This window comes from Amblyomma americanum, chromosome 8, assembly GCF_052857255.1.
Source record: "Amblyomma americanum isolate KBUSLIRL-KWMA chromosome 8, ASM5285725v1, whole genome shotgun sequence".
Lineage (NCBI taxonomy): Eukaryota > Metazoa > Arthropoda > Arachnida > Ixodida > Ixodidae > Amblyomma > Amblyomma americanum.
In genome coordinates, this window is record NC_135504.1 from 9,429,012 (window position 1) to 9,453,504 (window position 24,493).

Here is a 24,493-nt window from a genome sequence, read left to right on the forward strand (position 1 = left end):
CCCTCGTCCTTTGCTGAAAGTTCTAAATTTTGTTGGAATTACCAAACACATTTTCGTTTGTTGTTTTTTTGCCTACAAATAGGCCGTGACCATTTTGCGCGTGCAAGCAAAGATTCACTCAAACTGCAGTGGTTAACGGTTTACTTCTGAGCATCGCAAATCATTGTGTAAAGCTTTGTCGCTTTCTGTCGACACAAAAGCCATTGTGTTTTTTTTATTTATTTAGACAACGCCAATATATATCGTTCAGAAAGAATCATGATCCGGAGCCTGTCATTCGACGGTGCTTTCGACTCTCCGACACTGCAAACGATGCGTGTTTTGAACATTTTGAGAGATGATGAATTACACATCGGTCTACATCAGCGGAGTTCTTTGTCCTGTCAGGCGCCGCGGTTAGTGCCGTCAGAGCATAAATTTGGTTTTACTTTTCCCCAGCCCCTTGCGAAGTCAACGAAGTCATTGTGTTCACGGCCTGCAGCATGACCGCCTGTCTGTTGGCAGGCCTCATGGCGTATCCTCGGCATTACGTGCAGCAGCGTTAAAACTAGACTTATTTCACAGCTTTGTGCGTAATCACTCACATGACTTAACCTGACTGTTTGAGAGATTTATCTCAGACCAAAAAGCAGAAAGAAGATAACCTCATAACGTAAGTACCGAACTATTGTTCTTTTCACTTGAAACGCTTCAAGAGATTGCGCTGAAGAGGCGTCAAACAACACGCTCAAAAAATCGTAAAAAAACCGCGGTAGAATATAGATAAGCTCCAGGCCTAGAATTAATCAGAACGAGCGCCAGAAATGCTACCCACCGGGAAATGTAGCATTTATTTTGTTAGAATGAGAAAAGAAAAATTGTACGGGTTCCCACTTTAGCGTCAGCTGTCCGTGCGAGGTGTCATGTATTATTTTTTAGTTTTCCTTATTACACCCCTCAGGGCCAGATGCATAACACAGGGGGAGCGATAAATATACAAAAATGGAGAGAACAAATACAATTGCTGACATTAACGTTAAAAAGCACTGAATATGCAATGTTAGCTAATGCTTTGCGGAATATCTCATAATTATTGATGCCAGCTATTTCTGCGAGAAGGTGGCTCTGCAGTTGCGTCAAAATCACGGCAGGATTGACTGCGAAAAGCATTAAATGTTGCATTACACAATGCCGACTTTGTTAACATGATCATTGCGGTGGTATACTTAAATTGGCTGGGTGATGAAGTAATCACCGATGTATGTGGAATGTTCTTTTGCTAGCACTCTTTTAGCTTTCAACGGCTCATTGACTGAGAGGCAATGAAACACATATGTTCGGTCACAAGGCTCACTAATGTGCGTACACATGACGACGACCAATCTACACATTATCATCAGCCTGACTACATCCACTGCAGGGCAAAGGCCTCTCCCGCGTATCTCCATTAACCTTGTCCTTTGCCAGCTGCGACTACCCTATGCCTGCGAATTTCTTAACCTCATCAGCCCACCTAACTTTCTGCCACCCCCTGCTACGCTTGCCTTCTCTTGGAATCCACTCTGTTATCCTTAAGGACCAGCGGTTATCTTGCCTTCGCATCACATGCCCTGCCCCCGCCCATTTCTTCCTCTTAATTTCGACTAGGATGTCATTGACCCTTGTTTGTTCTATTACCGACTCAGCCCTCTTCCTGTCTTTTAAAATTAGACCTATCATCATCATCGCATCCCCACATCATCAGCGGCATCCAAGCTAGGTCCGCTGCAGGACAAAGGCCCGTCGCGTTGCTAGTCGAATAACCTTGTCCTGAGCCACTCGCGATCACACTATTCCTAGAAACTATTTAATATTGCATGCCCACCTGAAATTCCACACATACGTTTTGCAGATATGGCCAAATAACCTGAGGAATTTTGGTTTTCTTTTCTCCGAATCGCACGCCCTGTGCATTTCCGGTAACTTTTCATGGTTTCAGTTGGTATTTATTTAGTCCACTTGCCTTGGTTACCCGACCCGCCCTGCTCTCAACTTCCTGTCACTTAAAGTTAAGCCTATCACACTGTGCTGCATAGATCACTGCGTTATCACCAATTTAATTTCAAACCATTTTCATTCGCCTCAAGCTTATGCCGCAGAGTGGAGCATTGGCAATGTGGAGCGCGTGTATAACTTTTTTTAGTTATACGGGGAACGTCCTATTCATCACTGTCGAGTAAATTCATATCACTCCCGCCCCGATCTAATGCGCTGATAAGCCGTCAAACCAAAATCCGGCCAGGTCCAGCGTCATGAAATTCGCTGGTTGGTCGAGAGAGGTGACGTGACTTTGGCACGTCATCACAACCTGCACATTGTGCTGACAGCAATCTAGTTTCTAGGCAAGACACAGATTTTGTTTGTTTGTTCACTTCATTTTGACAGAACCGAGTGTACAATACATTACCGAATATCACGCATGGGTATAAAGCACTGCCAAGGTCGACGAGACAAAAGGCGCTTAATGCACGCCTGACGAGGCCTCATCTCCGGAATATAGCACTATGGCAGACGAGTGGCCGGTCACACCAAGAGCAAGAAAGAATAACGAGGCAGCAATAACTGTACAGTTACAAAACAAAAAGATGCAGTACAAGACACCACTATTAAAACATAAATCACTGAGCAGGTAGAATACAATAAAGAGGCACAATACAAGGTACAATACAATATCCGATAAAAAAAATCAAAATAGCATACATCTCAGCAGGGTAGTTATGTTTTAACCAGTAAAAAATTTTCACTTGTCTTTTAAAACTACTTACTGAGTTGGAATTACAAACTATTTGAACTATTTCCTGAAACATGTTAAAAAGTGTAGGGATTTGAAAGTTTACCAACTCCTTACCATAAGATCTTCTTATCAGGTTTGAAGTAACCATCACATTTCTCAACTCGTAGCCGTAGTCAGGGCGTTCATATGTTGCGAAAAATCCTGGTAGATCACGTTTGATTTCGTTATATATACTTATTGCTAGTGCTTGGCTAAATAGAAACTAAATAAAAAATCAGAAAAAATAGTTACATGCAAATGTCTGAACCGTCATAGCAAAGCACATACCTCCTCCTGCAGCTAGCAGTCTCAAAATGGCGGTTTATGAACCGTCAATTGCAAAGAAAGGGACGAAAGCACGCACACACACACACACACACACACACACACACACACACACACACACACACACACACACACACACACACACACACACACACACACACACACACACACACACACACGCACACACGCACACGCACACACACGCGCGCACACACACGCGCACACACACGCGCACACTCTGCTGCTACCATCCTGAGATTGACGCTGCTATAATTATTCCCAAGTTTAAAAAAAAAAGTCGTCAAAATGTCAGATTCTTATTTTATGCCACTAATTGTGGTGCGGTGGTGGCGGTAGAAGAATAGATGGTTAGAAGAGACAAAAACTAAAATGACGCTGCTAAATTCAAGCATTCGTAGCCGGTCTGAACACACATTTCGCTGTTCAGAAAGCGAAGATGCGGAAAGGCTCCAGGCTTGTATCCGAAGATGCTCTAACGAAAACCCGCCAAAGTAAGCCCTATATCTATAGTGCTGAGTTATAACGAGTACTGCGCTTTCATTCTGTTACCAAATTTTAATTATGAAGCCTCGATAGCAGAAGATTAGTTATCATGTGAAGTGGTAAAGAAGTAATGCTGTCGCAGCACGTTAGCACTCGACATAAATCCCCAAACGCGTTACGACCATCGCTCCTAATACTGCGTTATGATTTTTACTGCCCTTTCGCACCGGAACATGATTTTCTTCTGATAATTAGTGAAAACTCAACTTCAGGCCAGTGCTTTTGAATACTATGGTACGAGCTGAAGTTATTTCCACAGCAGACGCGCTCTTTCTCAGTGTTGCTTTCTCAGCAGCTGTTCCGAACATGACAAAATTCCACAAGACAAACTCTTCACGGAAAAGTGCTGCATTGTCTAAGTAATACATACTAGGTTGCGAGCTTTTTGTCCACGTGTTTTTCAAGCCGGTTGAATAGAAACCTGTGGCTGGTGTAACTCCACTCGATCGTAATACTGCGCGATGATTCGAGTTCAACACATAGTCGAATGCTGGTGTCAAGTCTAAAGAATTCTGTGATCTTGAAGCTCATGTGCCCCGCCGCGGTGGCTCAGTGGTTAGGGCGCTCGACTACTGATCCGGAGTTCCCGGGTTCGAACCCGACCGCGGCGGATGCGTTTTTATGGAGGAAAAACGCTAAGGCGCCCGTGTGCTGTGCGATGTCAGTGCATGTTAAAGATCCCCAGGTGGTCGAAATTATTCCGGAGCCCTCCACTACATACCTATTTGTTCCTCTCTTCTTTCACTCCCTCCTTTATGCCTTCCCTTACAGCGCGGTTCAGGTGTCCAACGATATATGACACAGATACTGCGCCATTTCCTTTCCACCAAAAACCAATTATTATGAAGCTCATGAAATAACGGAAACCGGATGCGCGTGAGACGTGGTTCTCTGGCGCTTGTCGGTACTTTCCGCATGACGATTCTGAATATTTTGCCCAACACAACATAAAAATTTACTAGTGGTATTTCAGACGAAGTCAACTTCAGCAGTCGTTTTCCGACCAGTCTAGACGTACAGCAAATTCTTGATATATATACACACGTGGCTCTTTCTTCAAGAACATATAACGTGCCTGAAATGTTTCAGTTGCAATCATTAAGTCCTATAAACTGATTCGTGCCGCCTAGTTAGATAATGAACTCTCTGCCAGGCTTACTTATTTTTAATGTTCCGTGAAGGATGGTTTTCAGCATATGTTGATGGTTGTAGTTAAGCAAGTAATAATTAATTGCTTAAATGAACGGTCAAAGGAACCGTAGTCAGGGCGCAAAAGCGGTCATTCCATCTCTCCATGAGGTGCTTGTTTCTGAATCGCTTTTTTTTCTTGCATAAAATGTTGCATTGCTAAGACAAATGGAGACCATCGCTGATTATAATCATTTACCATAACCAGCACATGCGGGACGCAGAAAGCGTGTATAATAACAAAACATTTTATCAAAAGTAGCATCGCTTGCGGGCTGTATGCTAGCCTTCTTGCTGTTTCTTGTCACTAACAAAAGTTCTAAGATAACTGGCAGGCAGAGAAATGCGGGAACGCATTATCTGCGTTCTCACTAAGGAAGATAATATAATTGTTAAATAAGGATGATAATCTTAAAATATTTATTTTATTTTCAAGCCCTGGCTGTTTATTGTTTGTCACAGCTGCTTTTGGCACACATTATTCAATTCGTTCCAATAAGATAATATAATTGTTAAATAAGGATAATAATCTTAAAATACTTATTTTATTTTCAAGCCCTGGCTGTTTATTGTTTGTCACAGTTGCTTTTGGCACACATTATTCAATTCGTTCCAACAATTTGCCATTCACTGAAGGCGCGACTCCAATGAGTCAAGTTTTCCACCTCCGGCGGCAAAAGGTTACAGTTCGTCTACGCAGCATATAACAGCCGACGCTTGTCGTGTCTTTCAAACTGACATTCGGCTTCTGTCAACAGTCCTAGATCACTCGAGCGCCTACATGGGTGTAGTTGTGTTTTCACTCCTTCTAGTATTCCTTGGGGCGATGTGCACTGCAGACACCGACAGTGAAGCATTGAGTGAATCTGCCCTGGCGCTCTGTGGTGAGTAGCGACGTCGGCGCATGCTTTCTCCGCCTAGTATCATGAAACGTGGTATTAATAAGATAGTAAACTGCAGCCACGTACTCCCAGTCTTGTCATACTCTTTGCAAGCCTGACGCACGCGGCCACAAATTAAACGCGCGCGCAGGAGAATATTGCAATATCCCTAGAGCGGTGCCTAATGCATCTTACCTAGACTCCATGGGCGATATTAACCTATAAGGTAGCTGGAATTCAACGCATGATAAGAGGCAGTCAGGTAATGCGGAACAGCCGAAGGAAAAGAATAACGAAGCATTCTAATCCTTTGTCCTGATTTATCACGAGCTGCTCCTGCAATTTTCTCATGTAATCGCGCACCCTTGGCCTGCATTAGGAAGACACGTGCTGCATGTGCTACACGTCGCCTACGCGAGATGAGTATCACCAAGTGTGTACACGATCTCCTCTGTGTCCCAGAGAGAAAGAGAGAGAAACAACTTTATTGCCATAGATTGGCGGGATTTAGGGCAGGTGGGCTTGGTGTGGCCCTCAGGTGGGGGCGACTTCCTGGGCCCACGAAATGAGTGCCAGTTGGATGCTCTTGTCTGGCCTTTTGAGGAGTTCGTTCCATCCATCTTCGGAGGGAGCTGGCAGTAAGGTTCGAGGGGGCGGATTTCCCGCGCAACCCCAGAGGATGTGAGCCTGGGTGGCGATTTCTCCCTGGTAACAATTTTGGCAGACGGGGTCGTATTCCCCGTCTGTGATGAGTGAAAGTCTAGAATGGCTAAGGATAGAGTGTGTCTGCAACCTGCGGAGCAAGGTGGCTTGCGCTCGGTTCAAGTCGGGGTGTGGAGGCGGGAACTGGCGTCTCATCTCTCTGTAGAGGTTGGTAATTTCGGCAAAGGTCTGGGGAGCCTCGGCAAGAGCGTCTGGGTCCGTGGGGCCGGCCGCCCGGTTGGTTAGTCCTCGGGCTAGTCGGTCGACCCCTTCGTTTCCAGAGTTTCCCGCGTGGGCGGGTACCCAGACCAGGTTGATCTTATGGTCGGGAGTGCAGCCGCGAAGGATGCGTGCAGCGGGGTGGCAGATAAAACCTGCCGAGTAATTTTGTATTGCTCTTTTGGAGTCGCTGAGGACTGTGCGCGTACGTGGGTCAGCGATGGCCAGCGCGATGGCGGTTTCTTCTGCCGCTGTCGGAGAGTGAGCTACTACTGTGGCGGCGGTGACGAGAGTAGACTGTGGCGTGGCTGCACAAGCCACGTATGTGTTTGCACTTTGCCGTGCAGCATCTACGTATATTGCGTGTTCGTCGGCAAGGTATGTGGCATCTAGTGCTTGGGCTTTCAGCTGACGGCGCGTATCATGGCGGCCAGGTAGCATGTTTTTGGAGATTGGTTTTATAACTAGGCGGCTATAGACCCCTATCGGAATGGGCGTCGTGGGGTGGACGTCGCCTATGGGGTTGATGTTGAGACGGTCAAGTATGAGCCGCCCGTGTTTAGTGCGGGAGAGGCGGTGGATTTGGGCGGTCTTGTGTGCCTCTATGAGTTCTGTGAGCGTGTTGTAGATGCCGAGTTGGAGGAGGTGCTGTGTGCTGGCGTACTGAGGTAGCCCCAGTGCCGCTTTGTAAGCTGAACGTATAATGCTGTTCACAGCTTCCTCGTCCTTCCGGCGGAGGTGATAGTAGGGGTAGGAGTAGACTATCCTGCTAATGAGGAAAGCTTGCGTGAGCCGACAGAGGTCATCCTCCTTCATACCTCTGCGGCGGGTGCTGATGCGGCGGATAAGGCCGTTGATCTGGTTGGCTGTGGTGCGGAGGCGCTGAATGGCCTCCGAGTTTTGCGTGTTGTTCTGTATTAACATACCCAGAACGCGAATAGTGCGGACCGGAGGTATGGGATGTGTGTCGACTTGAAGCACAATAGGTTCTTGCGGGTCGGGGACAGGCAGGCGAGCTCGTCTGTCCCTGATGACTAGTAATTCGGACTTCGTGGAGGAGCATGTGAGCCCGTTCGCCTGTACAAAGGAGTGTACTTTATCGATTGCTGTTTGGAGGGAGTTTTGGATTTCCCCGTCAGAGCCAGAGTTGGTCCACAGGGTAATGTCGTCGGCATATATTGAGTGTTTAATGTGAGGTATCTTTTCCAGGAGCAGAGGGAGGCCTCTCATTGTAGTGTTGAAAAGGAACGGAGAGAGGACTGCTCCTTGTGGTGTTCCTCGGGTGCCTAGTGTGATCTTCTCACTGTGGAGGTCTGCAATATGAAGTTCTGCTGTACGGTTATGAAGAAAGTCGGCGATGTAGTTGTAAGTGCGAGTGCCTACATTCATTTGTGAGAGGTTTGCCAGGATGGAAGCATGTGACACGTTGTCGAAAGCCTTGCTGACATCTAGGCTTAGGATGGTTCGTGTAGCTCGGATGGGTCTCGGATCGAGGATGTCGTGTTGGATTTGCCACATAATGTCTTGTCCCAGACAACCCCAAGAAATTCATTGTTTTATATCTTCCCTTCCTTCACCATTCATTCCTACCCTCACTCTCCTTTTACTTTCCTTTTCCTTCTTCCCAGAATGAAGTAGCAGGCCAATGAGGTTACCGCCGGCCGTCCTCTCCACCTTTCCTATCATTACATTATTTTGTCCCCCTTCTCTCTCTATCGCTGTTCATCAAAAAAAAAAGTGAATATTGACGGGTTCTTACACATCATGGCCTACACCAATTGACGATCTGTAACAGGAAATTTTAATTTTACATTCAGAAGATCTGAAATATGTGAAGGGTTCGGTTGGAAAACACTGTCGACGCGCAGGAAAATACTAAGAGTAAGATTAAAATGGCTTCACAATACATACCGGAACGAAACAGGTATTGACAAAACAGCGTACATAAAAGAGCCGCATTACGTCCCCTCTAGGCGGGATGATGCTAACAAAATTAGACCTTATCAGTGCCGTATTGATTTGTCTAAATATTCATTTTCACCTAGCATGATTAATGACTGGAACAAGCTCCCGAATGAAGTGCTGGAGCGCCTGATATTCAAAATTCTATTGAGAGCCTTAGTGATTGAGTTTTTCAGAGTGTTTTTTAATTGCCTTATTTTAGCCTATACTTCTGTGTGAACTGTTCTTACGTACTTCCTTTTATTGTTCTATATTGTTATTGCACTCTTTGTATGTTTTCTAGTATTTTTGATTTTAGTGTTGGTCGTTCTTCACTCATGTATTCATATGCATCATGGCGAACTTTTTGCCATTGTGTGACCCTCATGTACTAAACCCCCTCCCTACAATAATGCCTTCGGGCGATGTAGGTATTGTTAATAAATAAAATAAATAAAGTACAAAAGATATAGCCCTCATCATTACCATGATGCGTGAAGTAGCCTTCAAAAAGCAGTCTGACATCAGAGTAGCGGAGACTGCTACAGCTTCACAGGCCAAATAAACGCACTTAGTATACAGTGAAGGTTCTTGAAGCCAAGCGCACTAAAACTGGGGCACTTTTATGCTCACTTCTGGAAATACAGCCTGTTATTCACTTTGACGTTAGAAAGGTAATTCCTGGAACTAAAAAGAGAATTATTGGGGGACAGAATTAACTATTGTTTTTAAAGTTATTTTGTAAATAAAAGGCGCAATTCTTCGGGCTTAGGTAACATGCTCGACCTAATTCGCCTCATGTTTACGTATACATGCAGCCTAAAATACATGCAGCCTAATAAAGTTCCAGTTCACAAACGGGCGAGCTCTTCTCCGCTCCAGCTTCGAATCCACGAAGGCACCACTATAACTTCTTAATGGCACCTTCCTAGCCGCGATAATCTTGTGGTCCGAGATTAACCAGACAGAGAAGCGAAGTAGCCTGCGCCAACCACGTGGCGATCATTGATGACGTAAGCAACAGCAATGAAGACACAGAGCGGATGACGAAAATAGCGCTTGAAATAAACGAAGCGGAGAAAAGAAGAACGGGGGCACTGATTTCTTTTTCTCCAGAGATTTTCTTCGCTTCGTTTCAACGCTAATTTCGTCGTTAATAAAGCATGTCCGACTAACTCATCCTCAAATCTGGCTTGTTAAAGAGTAAAGGGATAGTTTGCAGGGAGAGGAAAGGTGACCGTAAAGAGCGGCAGAGCTCGGAAAGACAGCGACACTTCAACCACACAGGCCGGGTTCACACAGCGGCTAATAGTGGTTGCAAAGCTGGAAAGGGCTACAAAAAAACGCAACGACCGATCACGTGGTCCTTGCATGCGGAGACGACAATGGAAGCGATACGTCCCCGTGGTTGGCAAGGGGGTAGCTGCGAACATTTAGCATGACCTACACAGCTAGAGGTGTGACTTTCCTTTGATGTTGATTTTGCTTCAGGGGAGCGTCAAAATTTTGCAGTGCACACTGTTAATACATAGAATGAGGTCAGTAGTAAGGCGTAATGAGAAGACGCGTAAAATTCCTAAAAAGCGCGAACTCAGCGAGGTGAACTAACTGCTGCACAAACGGACACCGCAACGGTGGCCAAGTGGTTGAACATCCGCCTTGCAAGCGGGAGGTGCAGGGTTCGATCCCCAGTGCCGCCTGGTACCCACCAGTGATGCAACGGGTGCAAGCTTTGCCCTTGTCTGATGCTCAGCTTATTTAGGGTGAAATGCTTGGGAAATGCGTCTTTGAATCCACCTTTAGAAGTCGAAAATACCTTGTGTCATGGCGCTCTTTGGCCACAGTTGCCCTTTCGCCATAAAAGTTATTCATTCGTCATCACACTGCACAAGCGATCACAGCCAAAGGCAAAGTGTGAGCAGCTGACTTAGTGTAGTGGAGAAGAGTTCGCGGCCGAGCGTACTGCTTAACGTTCGAGGTAGCTGCGCGAATGCAGGAGCAAAATTAGCCGAATCAGCTCGGAATGTCATACAGATATAAGTGTCGGGCCACGCGATGAGAGCTCCCACGCCTCAGTTGTGCGCAGATGGGTACGTGCCTCCGTATGTACAATAAATTTGCGTATGCGGCAGTGGGGTTTAGGCAAATTGCAGTACATATATGTATGGAAGAAAGTTTCTCATGCCAGTGAAGAGTGGTACTCAGTATATGGCGGCGAGACCCATTGCCGTAATTTGCATATGCTCGAATGACAAAGGAAGATAAAATTATTCATTAAGGTTTATGGTTTATGGGGGCTTAACATTCAAAGCAACTCAGGCTATGAGAGACGCCGCAGGGAAGAGCTCCGGAAATTTCGACCACCTGAGGTTCTTTAACGTGCACTGACATCTTTCAGTACACGGGCCTTCAGAATTTCGCCTCCATCGAAATTCTACTGCCGCGGCCGGGATCGAAGCCGAGTCTTTCGGACCAGCAGCCGAGGGCCATAACCACTGAGACACCGCGGTGGCTAAAATTATTCATTAGAGCCTTATTGAAGGCCCTTTCGGTTTAACCGGACTACACATCAACGGAGCATTAACTAATCATGAATAATTGAACTGAAATTGTTTTTCCCGTAACAGAGCTAGACGAACCGAAGAGAACTGGACTTCTGCGGTGCTTTCTGGATAAAGTTTCTGAGGTATGGCGTTCTCTTCTGACTGGAAAAATTTATTTCAAGGCTTCGCCCCTACTATACACCACAGTCGATACACTAACAATTCAACACTCGAAAGTTTTGAAGACAAAAAGATTGTGGGAAATGTGTGAAAATTTTATTTCTTTCATATCGCTTTCTTTTGTTTCCGTTCAGCTAAAGAAGTACACGGACGTAAAAAAATTGCTGGCTACCATATGCGTTTCGGTAAGTATTCAAAACGGTTGCGGGTATTTCAAACGCCAAGTTTAAATTACTGGGCGAACAAGCTACAACGGCCGAACATATATCGCCTATACTGCTGAATTCGGCTACTTCGCGGTCGACGCTGAGCACACTAGTCTGAACGAAGGTTGTTTTTTACATTATTTTGGGCGTTTTATTAATTGCACTACATATTAACTAAGCATCGACCACCGAAAGCAAGTAAGCCTAATTTTACTAATTTCTCTAAAGCATTCGATCGTGATCACATAACGAATTAATTCGAAAGTTAGAATCTAAACTAGGTAAATGACCAGTCATTAATTAGACCAAATGCTACTTAACTAATCGAAAACAGTTATTTACCTGCTCGCACTTCTGTTAATATAATATCGGCCCATTATTTAAGGCACAAATTGCCATTCGAATTTAATATGCTTAACACTGAAAAAACTCCTGCAACATAAAATCTAAATTGTCCTAAACATTACCTTCCTTTTTATGATTCTAAAATAAGAGATGAATGAAGCCGGGAACGATAATTAGATACAAGGAATACACATAACTAATTAAAAGCTAATGAAAATTATTGTCAACCGAGCAAGACGTGATTCCAACGGATGGTGGCAAGCCTAACCAATGCAGCCTGTTTTTTTTTTAATTCAACTTCCAGAAATGCCGTTGTTTTGTTGGTATATAACTGACAAAGCGATGACGTGCTTAAAAGCTGGAGTAATATCTTGGTTGCTTCGTTAGTCACGTGTCCGTCATGATCAGGGCCTGGATGCTACTGCGGGGTGGTGCAACAGGAAGGCAAGCAGTACGGAGAAGAAATGCTCAGGACGTCCAGTGTTCGCTTTTCTTCTTGCATGCTCTGTGCGGAGCTCATTTACAATAATTCGCTACTAACCCTTCCGTAAGGTTTGTAATAGTTTTTTATGATGTCCTTAGATTAGCGGCGAAATGCAACATGTATCAATGCCAAAAACAGGAAATAAAATAGTGGAGATGGGAACCATCGCAGACAACGGTGCCTGTTCACTTGAATTGCAAGAGCGTCGAGAGAATGTTCGGAGTAATGAAACTCTTTGAACGGCTCCTTGTTCTAGGCTCGAGTCACTGTGCACAAGGAGTTGCTCAAGTGAATTGCAAGGGCATATCGTCTTGTTAAGTATGGAGTCAGTTCATTCTATTGTACCAGTAACGTTGAGTGGTAGTGAGTTCTCTTAGGCTGCCGAAGCACTTCTATCGTCAGTACATCGGTCAAAGTGGTACATGCGGAAGCGATTACTACCATACAGGGGCACAGGAGGGTTGGATTTGAACGTAGCCTGGGACCAACCGCAGGAGCCACTTGCGCGGGAAAAAAAAAAAGCAAGTCATCACAATGACGATCTGGTATGAAGCAAAGGAAAGTGATTGCAAAGCATATAAGAGGGAGTTATAGGTGTAATTATTTGACTATCACGTTCTTCTATTTCCAGCCGCCGAAGTTCCCACCGGACATCGAGAATTTGCTGCTAGAGGTAATGTTCTTTCCGTTAAACCCGTACCCCGCTCATTGCGTGCATTTTTATACAACGGCTACAATACGTTTACAATGTTTACCCACTAAATCCGGAAGCATTTTAACTATTAACTATTTTAAATATTATTAAGCCTGTTCTTGGCTGGAATAAATTGAGTGGAAAGTGCGCCACTCATCTTCAGGGCTCACCGTTATTTCGATCAGAAATGCCGTTTTACAGGGTGGTTAAAAAAAAAAAAGCCAGCCACGAAATTGAGAAAATTGTGTGGCTGTAGCTACACAAATTAAACGTGCAGGGCAACGTGAAGTGTTCGAACAAAGCTGAGGCCTCGAAGAGAGTTATGGAAAGCAAATATTTAAATGTAACGATCAGAGACAGAAAGTTGGCTCGGGGAACGAACGTGAACTGTCGATATCCAGCTGAGATCTCTAAGAAGAGATGGGCATAGACTGGGCATGCATACGAAGGAAACATAGCCGATGATCCTTTAGAATAACGAAGTAAATTTCAAGAAATGGCAAAAAAAATGTCACGGAAAAAAATTTACAGCGACATCCTGAATCATTGAGCCGGGAGATCTAGTAGAGAGGGCAGTTCTCGCATGGGTTTGTCAGGGCGTTACTGAGGCATGACCGGATAATAGCTCGTTTGACTAATTTGCAATGCGCTGAGTCATACGGCAACACAGGTTTGTTTCCCTTTGGCCCTCCGACCCAACAGACAGGAATAGCTGAAATGTACAAGCCTAGTCCTATAGAAAGGTTAATTCCTTGACAGGGACTTTGTGTGTCAAGTTTAAGGGCTGAAGCCACACGGGAAATACAGCCGTTGTACTGGTGTGTGTCTGGCGCAAGTTAAAAGCTAAACAAAAATATTACACAACAGCATCAACTTGGAAAAACTTTTGAAGGCTTATGGCAAGGAAAATAGGGTTAGCCTAATCCATGTCTTTTTCGCCAAAAATCACAAAATTTATCAGCAATTTTTAGATGGCAGACCCTATTTGTTTGAGGTATAAAGCAATAGCAGGCCACCAGTGCGTATGGGCAGAAGAATAAACCGAGGAGTGTTATTGTTCTGCTCATGCGCACTAGAGGTTCGTTATTCTCACCTCCATAACCGATAGGGCCCACGTATTTTAAAACTCGCTGTCGCTGGTTTCTTGTGATGGTATTTCTGAAAACACTGCATGGCAGAAGTGTCTATGGGAGCTTTTGCTGCCAAATCTGTCTTACTATCGGCGGCCCTTCCAAGATGAAAACTCCTGACCAAGTGATCAATTTCCTTGAACAAAGACCCGGCGCCGACTTCTAAGCGTTCTCAATTGGCACTGAAGATCTGTTTTGTGTAGCTCCATTCAGCATGACGGACTGATGAGAAGTGTACGGAACTGATTGGACAGGCACGCAGTGGTTTCATTTCAAAATTCCGCTGACTGGGTTAAAGAAAGCTTCCCGCAATCGCTCTAAACATACCTAAGGTCTACCTTTGCCCCATGCTAAGGCACTATCGTTGGCCAAAGGAACAGAATCTGAATTGGTCCCTGCGTCGCACCCGGGCTGAGCGACATTTTCCTAGCGAAGCGTGGCCGCGACTCAGCGCCGCAACCTGACATGACCACCTCGTTATGTCCTCGTTATGGACATGACTATCTCGTTATATCCAATGTACCTGGTCAATGCAGAAGCCATGCATATCCAATACCACTACTGTGTTTTGTGTCTTCAACAATCAACCTTGACGCACGAAGCCCCAGTCAACAAATTCAGAAGTTTTCACTAACTTATAAGTCGACGCTCCCTCAGGCGCGGTTTCGGAACGTCTTAGCGGCTGCGACGGCCTGTTGCAGCCACGACACCCAGGGGCAGCGTGACCGTGTGGCCACAGTGCCCTTGCCAAACTTCCCCCAGTCAGCTGCGTGCTCCGCGCATATAAAACGTCGCCTCTGTGATCCCGTCTGAAGTCTTCTCACCAGTTCACGACTCGTCCCATCATGGGTAGTCATGTTGCATCTTAGTGTATTCGCGAGCACTTACTTAGACAATGAAAAGTACCCGAGCGTGTCGCACAGCATTGTGTGTTGAGCGGTCAGAGGCCGCGATGCCCACATTGTTTAGTAAATGTAACTATTTTCTGTTGCAAAAGGCAGATGTTATCTGACTGACGGGGCCCAAGCAACCGTCGCACAGCTCATAATAGGCAGCAAAAGGAACAAGAAGTTCATGCGCTTATTACATAGAGAACGCACTTTTAAAACTAAGTAAACAACGAGGAAAGTCCATACTTTTGCAATGACTAAATTATACACTGAATAGTTACAAGGTCTGAATAAAGTCAGAAATGCAAAAAAAATTTACACAGTCAACGAAACATCAGAAACAATGAATATTTCTATCAACAACCCATTAATCGCTAGAAAAAGAAAGCAGGTATTTATGGAGCATTATTTTTAAATCTTCATCACCATTCAAGACACCCCATTACCATTACCAACGTTACTCTCTTGATTTTTTTTTTGTTGGGACAAAGGAGTGCACAAAATCTGGTAATATATTAAAAGAATTTTTCACGGCTGAAATATTTATAATGTTACTCAGTGTCCTCGCTGGATTGCAGATTACCAAAAGCTTTGTGCTTTTTTCTATGCCGTTTGCGACCAAGAGTAAATCTCGTTACCATCAAAATCATACCTCCTTAAACTACAGCAGAAACGTCTATGACGTATCGAATAACCCATTTCTCATATAAACATTGAATCAGAGGAGTGCTAATTCTTGTTTCTATTATAGGGCAAGCTGCAAGCCCAACTCCCAAGTTGTGAAGTAAAGAATTAGAGACACAACATTAAACGCCGCTGCGGGTGGTTCCTTTCAACCGCAAAATAAAATATGACCAGAAATGTTTTGCTGTGCCCTTCACATCATAACTCGGCAATGAATGGAGTTACTAAGCTCTGACGTCACATTTTGAGCACTACAACCTAGAATAGAGAGAGCGGATAGCATAAACGCACCGGTGGGTGCCAGAGGTTTGTGGACAATCCATGCGAGTTTCCCCTAAACGAAGATTTCGTAAACCAACGCGCCCTTGACTAAACTGCATCGTAAAGCAACATCTCGGCCACCCAATCTATTAGGGGCTGGTCAGTTACCTCGTTTAGGTCCTTCGTGATGCTCTTTTTTGCTAGTCTCGCCCATAGAGCATAGCGCTTTATGCTGTAGAAAAAGCTTGAAGCTACGTTTAGGCGACAGCTAGGAAAAGGTGAATTTAAAATAATGTTGAAAACACAGACAGCAACGTGAATTAAGGAGCACGAGTCAATGATATCTGTGCTGAACCCAGCAGGGAGGAAATGTGTGTCCTCAAAAGATATAAATATACGCCTAACTGATTTTCTTTTCATGCAAGAGCGTGAATTCTAGTACCAACTAAACGAGGCGCAGAGTATTCACGAGTTTGACAGATTTGGCGCTGAGGTGGCGTTCAGTGCTCAGTGGCGTTCAAGGTGTTCATTGGCGTTCAAGGTGTTCAGTGGCGTTCAAGGTAGGCAAAATCTGTGCCACAGTCAGGAAGAAGCTGGGCGGGTCCAGGCCAAGTGCAGGAATGTTCTTTGTTAAACACGCCAACAGTTACGTAGCTTACGAGGCGGTAGTTGTGTACCGAGAGCGCATCAAGTGTGGAAAAGTTTTTGATGGGGAGACGGGAAGATGCCTCAAAGTCCCTCGTAGAGAACACGAGCGGTAGCTCAATGTAAAGACCCCCTCACGCAATCTTGCCATCCATTGCCGCGACTGCGGAGGGACACTGAACGCCACCTGGAATTGAGGCGCACTGACGCGGACCGGAAGTATCAAGACACGCTTGCCACGGAGATAACGAGTCTACCTCATCGCTAGATCGAGCATATCGTGTACTGACAAGCCCTCGGTCGCGTTACACCCGATAGAAATGGAATATGATGATGAAACTCTTGCGAACTCACGCAGGCGTCACACGTGTTTTGTTTCAGGTCTTTGGACTCGTGTTTTGTTTCTTGATGTCTGGTTTTAAAGCCTTTATAAACATGGTTCTTTCCGCATACAAATTAAGTTGATAGCCAGCGCTTCGTGTGTCTTTTTTTTTTTTTTACGCCGAGGTCCTTTCCGCATTTTATTACGCTGAAGCTTCGCGAAATCGCCCGGGTGTTTCTTCTTCGCTTCATTAACCTGAACTTGATTAACCTTATTTCAGTAAACTCTTTCAAAAGGCACTATAGATACGGTGATTAGAAAAACAGAAAATGTGTTCAGGAACAAGAGCCAGCCGCGATGAACGAAACTTAGCTTAACAATCATGCTTATGAGTTAATGAACTATAATTTGATAATTAACGTTACATTTAGACAGTCTGGTGATTAGCGCCCATCGACAGTTCGTAGCCACGAACAAGACGATGTCAAACCTGTTTTTGAAACCACGAAAATGTAATTGGAGAGTTTTAGCGCAGCCGGAAGCCATGCGACGAATACGGTAACGCGCTGCCGTCTGTTGCAGCCTAGCCACATTTACCGAACGGTCACAGTGATTTGAGTGGTTTCCCTACACAATCCTGAGGGGTTGGGGGCGTACACACCTTGTTTTTGCGACGGCGCCCGCTCAATTCGTAACGAACTTTTTTTACGTATAACCGGTGGATGTAACTTCTCGAAATGTGTTTGCGAACGCTCCATACATTTGTATCAAGTTAGGTATTTTATTAATATGAAATACATAAATGCTCACGTCATGGTTTATGTTTCTTTTGCTACTTTATATTTACTGAGTGAATGGTCGGCATGTACAAAGTGCCTACTCCTGACTATTAAATTTTTTGTGCTAGAGTGAAACACTTCCAAACCTAAAGCTGCTGAATCCCTTTTTGCAGGACTATTTTTGGACATATAGACCTTTCCATCGAGCGAGGAGGATGCCAAAACACCTCCTCTCTGGGCTGTTGCAAAACTGGTTCCGCTGCCGCTTCCACCGTGCTAGCGTCAAGTGCACACAACAGCCCAGCGAGCAATGTGGCAACGCCCAGGGAAACCTAAATGAAAAGGTCTATATCTCCAGTGCCTTGAGATTGTGGAGTGGATTTGCATTTTGGCTGCAGCGCCAGGAAGCACTGAGAAGTGTGATAGTCGCATCAAGCACAGCGCGCTCAAATCGGCTGGAGCCGGCGGGCACTCAAGTGGCGACAAATGAAGCTGCTGTGCAAAGTTTTTATCGTCAATTCTTGTGAGAAAGACCGTGTTAGAAAGCACGGGAGATTTATTTTTTAGAGTCAGATATCGTGATGGTATATGAAGGCGGTGGAGCACGTTGCTCGAAGAACACGCTTAACGCCGCAGCGAAGGCGATGTATGCCGTTCATGGCAAAAGCACGCTGAATGTAGTAACGGTGCACATTCCATATAGAGGACAAAACAATGATTCTGGCCTATCACATTCCTCGTGAGGAACAGAAAAATCTTGCACGACACGCGGCTGTCACTGCAGGGCGAGATCCGACCTCCAAAGAGGCCACGCCCGACAGTCCTCCAGAAAGCCAGAAAAATGAGGCTGACAAACACTGACGTTGGGTTAGAAAATACTGATCCTGTGTGCGTCAATGAACACCTTTGCCCGGCAAAAAAGAAACTGTTTGCGTTTGCTGTAAAAAAAAAGTATGAGCATCAGTGCAAGTCTGTTTGGCCACATAATGGAAAGATATTCATGACGCAAAGTGACGGCTCGGCTGTTGTACCGATAACCAGCGAGAAGGCCCTCATCAAGCTCTTCTCGCAGGAAAACAGTCGTGCTGAGTCAGCAGCAGGCGATAATCATTGCTCACCTGGCAACTAAAATCCGTCGTCCTTCTGCTCTGCAATCAAAAAGAAGTAAACAAAAATTACCTATCACGAACTTGTCCTACCACAACAGGTTAATCTTGGGCCCCGTAACTGTGAAACTGATTTGCACCTCAATGCGCGCTCAGTGGGCAACAAACAAGATGAAATCGTTCGGTTATTAAAACGGTTCTCTTTCGAATGTACGGTTTTGATGCTCACTGAAACATGGTATCAACCTGGCTACAGGATGCTAGAGCTTCCCGGTTACGAAGTCTTTTTCCTTAACAGACCTAAAAAAACGCGGCGGCTGTGTTGCTATCTATACTCTCGCGTGCAAAAAGTGCCACATCCTGCCGAAGTTACAGAAGATTGGTTTATGGTGGTTTAACGTCCCCAAGCGACTCAGGCTATGAGAGACGCCGTAGTGAAGGGCTCCGAAAATTTAGACCACCTGGGGTTCTTTAACGTGCACTGACATCGCACAGTACACGGGCCTCTAGAATTTCGCCTCCACCGAAATTCTACCGCCGCGGCCAGGATCGAGCCCGCGTCTTTCTGGCCAGCAGCCGAGCGCCATAACCACTCAGCCACCGCGGCGGCTGAAGTTACAGAAGATTATGAAGTGTTAAGATTGTTAAGTAGCAATTAAGTAGCCCTAAAAGTAACGCTGTTCCCTTTTTTTGTGATAAAAAATTGTTAACTGACATATTTGTGGCAATCTACTGCTACTTGTGACTTTCTTGCTTGTTTGACTGTAATTTAATGTTAGCGACTGTCGAGTGGAAGATACTTGAAACAAAGAGAATTTTCAGTGTGATGTTTAAACCTTGCGCTGGCAGTAATATTTTTCCAAACTGTCGAAAAGTGCTGCCTCGGAGAAATAAATGTTAGCTAAATTGCACAACTGCTGATACTGGATAACTAAAATTTAACAACTATTGTTCATGAGAAGCTTGCGTGAAAATAAAATAACGTTAACACCAACCAGTGTTTTTGTGGGAGCAATAATTTGAATACCACGAGCCTTAATGGGAGTTCTGATGACGGACAGGGTGAATTAGAAAGTACTTGGATGATAAATTAAACGTGTTAATGAATAACGCCAACTGAACGTTTCTTAAGAAATCTCCATTAATACTGTGAAGATAATTGACATAAAGGCCCAATTTTAAGTATACAGTTCAGTAGAGTACAACGTAAGAACTCCTGAAGCGAACTGCTTCAAGCGCTAACCGTATACGCTAAACGGAGCTAATTATATACCAGCTTTTACATTCAATTGCCGTCTGTAAGTTTTGAGAACAAACGACACAATTCACAAAGAAGTGTCCAGTTTGTGTTGCTCTCGTTTGTGTAGCGTATAATTGCAAAGCGAAACCGAATCTAATAAACTGCATTGTCAAGAGACGTCCAGAAAACGTCCCATTCTTAACCACGAAAACATCGCACGCCTCGCGTTGAATGGCTGTTGTCTTTGCTAGCAGGAAGAACGCCGCATTTTTCGCCGTGAAAATCTCGTCACGTTGCCAACCACCGTAAGTACCCGTATTATGCGGCACGTGAAACTCTTCCCCCCCCCCCCCCCCCCCCCGTCTGTCGGAGTACTACGAACCTCGACCATGGAAGACACTAGAGGACAATCTCTTCACTCCCATCCGAGTTGACTGATTCGCGTTTAGTGAGTACACGATACTTAGCCCGCAGACACACTAAGCTCAAGAGAGATCAAAGATCCTGGTTCGCGGGTACCTTCTTCATTGTGCTGTCCTAGAATGCGCTACGTATTTTCTGTGATACACTTTATGCTTGTGAATGCTGTCGGTGACCAGACAGACTGCACACTTACTTTCTGGCGCCTTTTTTTAAGGGGGGGGGGCGGTAGGAGGGGGGGGGGGGGTGGCGATAGAACCATGCACAAACAGCGTTGCGTTGATTTTAGCGCTCCAGCACGTCTTTATTCATTTTTAGATGCGAAGTAGGTGATACTTCTCGTACTAAGAAGCAATATTAAGCTGAACAATGTCGTTGTCTGTATTGTGTACAACGCATCTGTATTCCCAATCACCTCAAAAAAGCACCAATGAGCGTCTAGGAGTTATAGATCTTTGTGCTTCTCTTTATAGCCACACCAGTGTGATTTCGACACGCAAGAAGTGAGTAAGGCATACATTTTAATAACTAAAGAGCGCTCCGTTTGGAAATATCGACAACAGTGACATCAAAAGGTAGTTTCGCAAATGCCTTTAACGCGTCCAGCTCACCACGAAAGCGTAACCCTGTTCTCTTCAGCAGTCGGAACAGCTGGAAGTACGATAGGAATGGACGTATCTATTAACGCATAGCTTGGATGCACCATCATAATTGTGAATAGGTCTATTTGTCGACGCGAACCATAGTTATCGTTATCCCACCCGTACGAAAAATCTTGGGTTAGGCACGCTGGTGCTATCCTGGCTTCAGAACATCGGAAGTAAACTGCAATAAAGAAATTTTCTCTGCGCCTCTCTGCGGTGTTTTTGAGCTGCCACTCAGAATATAAACTGTGCTTTTTCTCCTTATTCGTTTATTCGTTACGACGCTCCTGCTGCACGGAGACCTTTATTGGCTTGACCACAGCATCATGTCAGAGTGCTTTCAAACTCACTGTGCAAAGAGGCGGGTAGTCTCAACTAAACTTATTCTTTCGTTCTCAAAGTGCACATACGCCCCAATCAAGGAACGCTCTTGTGAAACCACTTTTCACGACGAATGCAGGGAGATGGAAAAACAGCATTGTTGAAAATATTTTATTAATTTTCATTATTGATTTTTTAATCTGATCAACATTACTAAAATAAGTTGTAACGCCGAATACGCAACATATACAGATGGTACAACTCTAATTTTTTGCACTACTTCCTACCATTTCCTTCAAGTTCCTATAAATATAACACCTTGAAGAACCATAAGCTCGGAGCTGAATAAATTCATTACAAATTAATGCTAATAAAACAAAGGCCATTAGTTTTACCCCGCAGCAAGCAGCCGCCGCACCTGACATGACATTTACCTGGAGTCGCTCAGATACAGAAGTAGTAGATTCCGTTAAATCTCTTGGTATTTACTTTCCAAAAATATCTTCGCACACGCATGATACCAATCTGATCATGTAGTAGTACTAAACAAGATGGAGATTTTATTGAATTTAAATCCTTATTACAGACGGCCGTTGAAATTCATATTTACAATGCACTATCCCTTTAGCAAATCAGTTACTGCCTTTCGAGGTGGGGTAAAACAAAACTTAGTAATTTAAGTTGTAAACATGTCTTACACAAAACAGCGATCCGTCGTATAGCAAATGTCGGTTATTTTGAACCCACAGCTGAGCCCTTCATTTGCACACATTATGGCTTCCATCCACTATATGTATTCATTATATCTAGCAAGAAGGTATAAACTTGATTAAGAAGTATTCTTGCCCACGCTTGAGCATTTTGACCCCTCTGACGCGGCATTAAAATGCACGAATTTCAAAAGTCATTTTTCACATTTGAAATTGACCGAGAAAATGCCTGTCATGACCTCCCTGCCCATCTCAATCACCTTCATGATCAAGGGAAAAACCTCGGTACTGTAAGCAGCGACATCATGAAAGCTTCTTTGCTGCGCTAGATTGGTTTTATATTACATTGTGTCGCATATAATTGATATTCGACTTCTATTTCATAAACTTGCGGTTTACTCCAAACTGTTGTTGCATGCAGTGTGAAGCTTGTCTTGAAGATTCATCTTGAACTCATCAAGATAAATCAGCCATTTTTTCTACAATCCCTCCTTTTCCTTTGCTGCTATTCGATTCGGAAGATATAAAAAAATATTTACATGCATAAAATACCTTGATTACCTCATTTATAAGAAACATATATACACAGGCAACACAAATCTAGAAGCGAAAACAGGCAACGCGATAAAAGAACGAAATATGAGCCGAAGCTTTTAGGGTTTGCTGCTCTCGAGTTTTAAGAAAAAAGACATCCTATTTCTCCAACGATGCGCTCGCCACCTATTGATTTATCACTCATTGTTGCTCGTGCGTGAAAAGTTCACTCAGATACAAGCTCTATAAACATATTCTTTTCGAGGTGTCAAAACCCACAGCTGTCTCGAATTCAGAACTTGCGAATTCGTTTCAATGTCATGAAGTTGATGTTTACGCAGCAGGGTTCCATTTATTGTGCACGTAGGTCACTTTGGGGCTGTTGCAAAGGGCAGCCTTCTACTGCTCCGAATTGCGATATGCTACGTAGCCTTCATTTCTTCAGGACAGACTTTAAAATCTCAATCAACGTTTCAACACACATGGCGTCCCCCTAAAGTCCGCACTGCACTTTGTTAAGACATCCTCGAACTGAAAACTGCTTACATTAAAAAGGTCATAAATTCATGAACTGTCGCAATCAAACGAAATGCGAGCAGCGCGGCTATTGCGCGCTACACTCATTTAATTTCTGTAATCGCGCTTGCACAAGGGTCGACGATTCCAGCATTTTTTTTTCTTATTCCCTACGCACAAGAGCGAAGACAAAAAGGCGAATAGCAAGCGCGTAGTCGCCGTGCTCTTTGCATTTATTTTTATTACGCCTTTACATTCATGTTAAGAATTATTCCGAACTAGGGCACACCTGTCGCTTTCTACAGATAACGTGACTTAAATTGAGATAAGATTAAAGTCAACAGGGGGATTTTGAGAGGCTTGGTCTTTTTTGGGGGCGGACGCACGCACAGCTGGCTCCCGTCGATGCATCGTCACGAAGGCGCGGCCTTCTTGGCCGCATTGGAATACATGTAAAGGAGCCACAATCGAATGCCGCTTTCGAGCAACCCAGGCAACATTCTTACTTTTGCGGCGCAAATGCTCGATTCTCGAACATTTTGAGTCGCCTGGTACTCCTTATTTGACGAATCACATGAGCTACACAGAAAGTGGAACCAGCAAAAACCGACCCTCTGTGCATTATCAACAAACTATTCCAGCAATTTCCACATTAGCTACCACTGAACATGATTGAAAGCCACTCGTAAACCCCAATTCCCTACATTACAGAACCCTCGTCCTTTGCTGAAAGTTCTAAATTTTGTTGGAATTACCAAACACATTTTCGTTTGTTTTTTTGCCTACAAAAAGGCCGCGACCATTTTGCACGTGCAAACAAAGATTCACTCAAACTGCAGTGGTTAACGGTTTACTTCTGAGCAGCGCAAATCATTGTGTAAAGCTTTATCGCTTTCTGTCGACACAAAAGCCATTGTATTTTTTTTATATATTTAGACAACGCCATTATATATCGTTCAGAAAGAATCACGATCCGGAGCCTGTCATTCGACGGTGCTTTCGACTCTCCGACACTGCAAACGATGCGTGTTTTGAACATTTGGAGAGATGATGAATTACACCTCTGTCTACATCAGCGGAGTTCTTTGTCCTGTCAGGCGCCGCGGTTAGTGCCGTCAGAGCATAAATTTGGTTTAACTTTTCCCCAGCCCCTTGCGAAGTCAACGAAGTCATTGTGTTCACGGCCTGCAGCATGACCGCCTGTCTGTTGGCAGGCCTCATGGCGTATCCTCGGCATTACGTGCAGCAGCGTTAAAACTAGACTTATT

General features: G+C 44.5%; 1 long non-coding RNA gene across 3 annotated transcripts; it reads left to right on the forward strand.

Annotated features, from left to right (window-relative positions):
• Positions 1-446: 446 nt before the first annotated feature.
• On the forward strand, positions 447-15,904 carry LOC144100039 (uncharacterized). Of its 3 annotated transcripts, XR_013307501.1 has the most exons (6): positions 447-652; positions 5,641-5,712; positions 11,199-11,257; positions 11,429-11,479; positions 12,961-13,002; positions 15,795-15,904. It is a non-coding gene; the product is annotated as an uncharacterized LOC144100039 (long non-coding RNA). The 3 variants fall into 3 exon arrangements; XR_013307500.1 differs by lacking the exon at positions 447-652 and having other exon boundaries at positions 5,554-5,712; XR_013307502.1 differs by lacking the exons at positions 447-652; positions 11,429-11,479 and having other exon boundaries at positions 5,554-5,712.
• Positions 15,905-24,493: the final 8,589 nt, after the last annotated feature.